Raw genomic sequence first — 7,586 nt, 5'->3', positions numbered from 1 at the left:
TATTTATTTATTAATTGTGATTAATTGTGTGTTAATAATTGTGTGTTAATAATTGTGATACACTCTATTATAAAGTCTCTATATTATATTTCTATGCGCGCGATTGTGCGTTTTACGAGTAATCGGGTTTCGTAATATTATAATTAGCAGCTTTATTTAGCTGCAATAATATTATATTATATTGCATGTGTGTTATCATCACGCGTGTACGACTAAACTGCAGAAATGATCTATGTAGTATGTCTTATATAAGGGATATTCTTATATATAATATAATATTATAAGTAAAGTTATAATTCATACACAATTACACAATTAATGTCCAGGATTAGCTGGTGCGTTACTGTGTGTACAATTTATGATAAAAAATTCTTAAACGTGAAAATATACCAATATAAGTGGTTTTTAATGTACAAAATTAATAAGTGGTTATATACCTATTACCCTCGAACTCATAGCTATTTATTATAGGCACTAGATGTACAGTTATGAGTATAATACAAGAATACGATTTTATAAATCATATTTAATTAAAGACTTTTAAGTTTAAATGTATTAAAAAGTAAAAACCTTATTCAAACATATTATAAATAATTACCTATAACATCAGTTAGTACATAATATACCATAGTTCGTCATCGCGTTAAAATATTTTAATTTATGTTTTTGAAATATTTTTCCAAACAAACTTGAGAAGTAAAAATAACCGCTTAAATTGAAGCCGGATATCAATATTCATACTTGATATTTATACAATAAAGCTGAAGAGTTTGTATGTTTGAAGGTGCTAACCTCAGGAACTAATGGACCGATTTCAATAAAAGTATTATATCTATAAATATAATCGGAGGATGTCTAGCACCGAGACAAATATATATTAATAATATATTTTAAAACGCTCTTTGGCCATGCTTGTTTATTAGTTTATTACTTATTAATTATTAGGTTATAATGCATGCAGGCCGCTGTTAAATGGTAAGTACAATAATAATGATATCATTATCAGGTCGAATTCGCAGTGAAAATATTCGAACGACGTGTATAACATACGAGTGTTTTATTATTATTATTATTATTAAATAAGATTATACCTGTGTGCGTGGAATTCCTTGCGATAATTACGCGTCTTTCTGATTGTGGTAAGTGTTTATATAAATAATATTATACTACAGAATTGTTTTTGGGTAAAAATTTGTCAAAAAAAAATTCTCTCATCACTCATTACCGTAGAATTGGTGTGAATATATTTGTGGTTTGAATATATCTTACAATTGGTTTGGTTGTCTAAATATTTCGAAAATTTTTTTGTGTTTAGAAAATATAAATTTCATGTAAGTAATTGAAAAAAATTGAAGTTCGACTGTACTATAATTAATATTTTTTGGATCAAAACAAAATACATTTAATTAAACGTTATTAATAATATACGAATACCAGTAAATGGTATAATAATATAATATTAAAAACCTACCCAAGTAATTAGTAGTCTACTTGAAATCGACTTTCCCACATTTTTGATATTATCTCCCAAATTCCAGAAAAAGTCATATAAAAAAAGAGGATTTGAACATTTTTGTACTTCAATTTTTGGAGAAGCTAAAATCAAAAAATCAAAAATGTGGGAAAGTCGATTTCAAGTAGACTTGATGACAAATTCAAATCTGTTTTCAGAATTCTTATCGTTTCATTAGATCAATTGGTATGTTTGACAAAAAACACGTCTAAAATACTATGTTACGTGTGTGTTAGATGAAAACAGAAAATCACGGTATCGAATCCCCTTAAATATATTTTATAATTTTGTAAAACTATCTTTAAGTATACCAACAAATTCCAAATGTCACAATTTAATTTAATCCACTATTAAAGAGAAAATGGGGTTGAGTAGGTAGCCTTGAATAGGTAAATTGTCTGTGAATCAAATGTGCACCAACACATCAATAGGCGATTAGCCATTGAAATAATTTTAATTCGTTGGCGTAATTTATTACTTACTATTTAAGTTACCCATACTCCATAACCTATACATTTTTGAGCTATAAATTGTGCGTTTATATAAAAAAAAAAGTTTAAATGACACATTTCCCTTCTACTATATCTCTTATTGATATGATTGTATTATATTAATACGGTTTAAAAATGGCGTGTTTTGTTCAAGTTTGTACTACAAATTGTTATATTAATTTAAATATCATATTATATTATTATGAGATACACACCATACACAGGCATTTGATTCGTTCTTTATTATGATCAACAAATTATAGCTATATAAGTGCGTATAGTATATTTAAAAATTTAAAATAACTTGATTTGGATCGAGAAAAAGTACATTTGTCATTTATATATATTTTTTTTTGAACAAATGAAAAAAACCGGATTTAAGTACTAAAGTACCTAATGCGTTTAGGAATATTGTTGTCCTTCCTCCAACAATATTTATTATACCTATACTGCAGCAGCAACGTAATATACAATATTATATTATGTATATAATATTATTATGGTAACCTTAAACACGATTTAACAAACTCTCAGACGATTTTCTGTTTTTAACTCAGCCGTGTTGTTTTACGAACACGTAAATTCATTATAAATTGAAATAAATATAAAATGGCTTACAAAAAATACTCAGATATTGTCGTATTATTATTAACATTTAATGAAAACGTTAAACGTCGTATTATCATAATATTATAAATTTATAATAACATTTCATGGCGAAAACTTATATTATGTATAGAGTACCTATACCTACGTGTATAGTAAATGCAATAATTACATATTATTATAAATTATAATGTTGTACCATTAACCTTGTTTGACTCTGCATCAGTATTGCTTTAATTGGCGTGTGTTTATCGTCATATTTGTATATATGTATATATATATATAATGTATTATACCCTATACTGCTACCTAGATATACTGTACACACTGTGATATTGAAAAGAAATGGATTTTTTAAGCGGTGACTCACGAGGTGCTCGTCAGCTCGTGGAAAAATCGAGCGAGCGTCATTTTTTTGATTACAATTTACAACGCGAATTCGATAAATATTCCGGCGCTAGAGATACTATTGTAAGAAAGGTTATTATAATTTTCAATACTCGATAAAAGTCATATGTAACGGGTATTTATAAAATTGTGAACTGATAAAAATCCCGTAAAAACGGAACATCCATAATTTTGGATAAAAGTCGAAATAAATTGGTTTTTAGATTCTGAGCAGAGCGATGAATGTATTGGTTTTACAATGAAGTGTGTTTTTTTTTGTCTGTGTAGTGTGTATACGATAAGTATTCGAAATAGTGTTACGGCTAAACGGTTTTAGGTACCTAGGTCCATTGATACTTTTATAAATAAATCAAAAAATCAAAGTTGTAAGTTTATAGGAATATTTAGTATGTATATTAATAGGTATACATTGATGATTTATATTGAACCCATTGGTGATTGATACTGACGGAATGATCAATGAACTATAATAAATATCAGCATTATTAGAACTTGCATAAAAATCTCCCAAAAATATTTTTTAAAAGTTCAAAATTTCGATGCATAATGTATATTATTCAGTTTTGTCTACCATGTTCTCGATTATTGTGCCTACGCGTAACAGGTGTAATCGCTCTATGGATCACAGATATTATGACGCAGAAGAAAAATAACATTAATGCCTCTAGTCACTAATGCCTTATTAAATAAAATTATTCAGTAATAACGATTTAAAAATATCGTGTTTATGTTATGTTTAATAAGCTTTAAAATCATACTATATGTCTATTATGACACGATTAACCTTGAATTATATTAATATGTATTAGAAATTAAAAATGCAAATTGTATAAAATGAAAACAAAAATACTGCGCTTATTATTTTGCTTTGAAATAAAATGAAATCGTTTTATGATTAAAATGATAAATAATTATTACACCTCAAACTTATAAATAAATATGTATTAAAATAAACTATTACAGTAAACCATTTCACCAACTTATTCCACCGTTTGACACATTTTTCTTATAAACTGGGGTGATTTTAGCACGTAATTTCATGCGGCTGTCGGAAAGTCGTCGAGATTATTATTTTCCGATTTCGAGCAAAATAACCGGGGAAATTGAAAAATGACCAGTTTGATGGCTTTTTGATTGTATTGTGGTGTCGATTTCTATCTGAAAGATTAAAAACACGGATATAAAAACACCAATATAGCGTCCAACATAAATAATAACTACCCATTACTGCGTAACACCAGCGAACAGCTTCCTAGTGTTCTATGAATCTAAGATATAAGTGTATAGAAAAGATTATAAGAATAGTGAATACGTATATATTGTATATAGGAAAAAAGCATATTCGTTTGCTCATGGTCAAGAAATTTCGATTCCGCTTGTTCAGCGGATGAAAGCGTGTAGATGTTTATAATATTTTAGTACCTTGATACCTACAGAAGAAAATAAAGTGTGGAATCATTAATCTTTCACATACACGACACACACACATACATACACATTCCAAAGCTATAATAATAACAATTATATAACATTAATAAATGATTTACTCTATAGTAGAGTATAGTGTTGCGCTTGTACACGTTTTCAGCTCGTTACATGTCTAAAGAACTCTGTCGGACTAGGAAGCGAAAATCGTAAATCGTCGAAAACACTGCAGTCTTACGCGTTTAAACTCCAAACATTGTATTTCTGACCGTGGACCTAAACACTTAAATAATATGTCTGCCTTGGATATGTACCTACTATTATGCTCTCCATAAATAGACCGTAGGCGTCGCGGTGTTGAAAAAATATAGCTCCTGAAACACAAAAGTATATTAATTTGTTATATTAAAGCCGTTAATTTAGAGAATAGTACATATTATTAATATTTCTAAAATATTGTTTTAAGTACTGTAATTAATATGGTAGGTATATGTTTTTAAGTTGGCCGACATCTTAAAAAAAAATATATTTGAATTTTGGTTACAACTGCAGAGCAATGAAATCGGGTTCGTCATGCGTCTCGAATCCTATACGTATTTTACTAGATAATTGATCCTGCACGGTGTTGGACGTGACAAATTAAATGCCAGTGGATTTACCACTTCTTAAACTTCGTAAACTACACAGATTTTTAACACAGTTATTTGGCCTGTCTCGACCAAATAATATAAGATGTAAGTCTACAATAAAATAAATTATAGTAACTATTTTATTTTCTGTAATTAATGGCAATCCTTTATAAACAAACAAAAGAAAATTCGTTTTTCATGAGTCAAATTTGAAAACTTGGCTTTAAGGTTATGTACAATCTCGGGTATAGGATTATCTATGTTCCTACGAAATTTCAGAACCATGGTCTTCGATAGAGTTGGACGTAAGTCACTCATACACACTCACTCGCCCACAAACATTGCATTTTATTAATAATATAATATACCTATTGATTATTTTAGTAACTGAAACCGTATTATATTAACCTAGCGAACCTCTTCTTGGGACAGATAATAATTGGAAAACAACGGTCTTAATGATAATACCTATGTTTGTATTACAATATGTACCTACTTATTTAATATTTTCAAGCACAATTCTCATGGTCAGTCGTTTCCGATTTTAAATAAAATTAAATCATATACGTGGATAATAAGTAAATTGATAATATGGTGATTCGTAGTGGGAAATATAATAACTAGTTCATTATGCAGCTCTAATATCATAATATATTGTTACTATAGGTATTATTTGGATCGCAGATTATTATGTACCTAAATAGATATTTTTACGGAGTGAATATTTTTTTAACGGTTTTCCATTCGAAAATAAGTGCGTGGTATCTGCACATAAACAGTCCGAATAATAGAGGAAATAAAATAATACGATATTTCAAACCTAGAACCATCGCCGGATTTGAGTTTATCGGATGAAAAATGTGTTTTATTACGGTTCGATGATTTAAATCGATTTGATTGTTGATTTCCACGCCGATAGTATAATATACTCAGGTTTATGTTACATATTATTTTATTATGCACGCAGTACACCGATTGCAGCATGGTTATATAAACATCATCGGATTTCTGCCTAACCAATAAAAGAGTTCGATCTGGAAAAAACATCGTAATAGTCGTTATTGGCTGTCGTTGACTCTCTCCCTCAAAAAAAGTACTCTCGTGAAATGACACGCTATGAAAGGTTTTTTACTCATTTCAGGTATACTTAAATACAGCGATATAATATGACGAGGAGTATTTATTACTCAAGACTATAGTTTACAGGGTGATCCATCAAACATTCTCATCCCTTTTTTAGATTCTAAGCGGAGCGATGAATGTATTGATTTTACAATGATGTGTGTTTTTTTGTGTCGTGTACAGCAAGTACTTAGTTGAAATAATGCTTAGATTGTCAACGTCAGTGTCAATTTTGGTAGAAAAGTGAATCTTATTGGTAGTTTCGAGAGCTAAATATTGGAAATCCCCAGAAGTTTTCAAAAGAGTCGTGAAAAATAAAAGAAAAAAGGTGGAAAAGTGGGTACCGCTCTGCTGATCACTAGTTGTCAAGCATGCAGTTGTAAAGGATGTGTTATATTTTAATTCAATCCAAAAATACCAACTAGATTCACTTTTCTATTAGAATAGATGCTGATCTCGAAAATCAGAACATTTTTGTATTCAAAATGTTGCTGACATACAGAAAAAAAAATATAAAAATACACATCATTGTAAAATCGATAAATTTCTTTCGCTCTGCTCAGAATTTAAAATAAGGGGAAAGCGGGAATTTGTAAGCAAAATTAGTTTCGATAAAATTTATTTTGTTTTTTTGGTATATATACTTAAGTAAAAAGCGAATAACCGTAGTCACATGAAATTTTCACAAAATGTTTATAACAGCATTTGTTGTGCATGATAAACTTTTCTAAATATTTTAGGCTATTTATAGGTATAAGAAATTTCGATTTTTTTTTTTTTTTAATAAAAAAGTTCACTCTGTCAAAAACTTGAAAACATTGAATACAAGATTCCTCTAACATTTTTATCAGTGAAATTTAACAAAAGAGTTGAGCGTAAATTCGAAAAAAAATTTTTATCAGCGTTTGAAGACGTTAAGAATAATTTTATCGTATAATATAATATGTAATAAATACTTTGTTTTGTAGACTTTCCACTTTTTCTATACTAGTATATAATCGCGTTTCTTATAATATAATATGATATTAATGCTGTTAAAAGAAAAAAAAATAATTCCTAAGATAAAACACCTTAATAATACTAACGACTTCCTGGTTTCCCGGCCAATTTACCAGGACTTTTTGTATAGATATAGGTACGAGTAAATGTATTAATATGTTATAAGACATAAGTACCTACATGTAAATTATACAAAAATATTTAATGTATACACGCATTATATAATATAGGTACTATAGTATCTACAATATAGGTATGGGTACATGATACGTATTTTTTTTTTTACCATATTATATTATGTAGGTATAAAATACGTATTGGAATCGGATGCGTTGAAGAGTAGAAGACCTCGGAAGTGTGGTAAAGCGTATCAACGCTATGAACCGAACATAA

The sequence above is a fragment of the Acyrthosiphon pisum genome, chromosome A1, assembly GCF_005508785.2.
Source record: "Acyrthosiphon pisum isolate AL4f chromosome A1, pea_aphid_22Mar2018_4r6ur, whole genome shotgun sequence".
NCBI lineage: Eukaryota > Metazoa > Arthropoda > Insecta > Hemiptera > Aphididae > Acyrthosiphon > Acyrthosiphon pisum.
The sequence above is the reverse complement of the archived record's forward strand: the minus strand, read 5'-3'. Positions refer to the sequence as shown.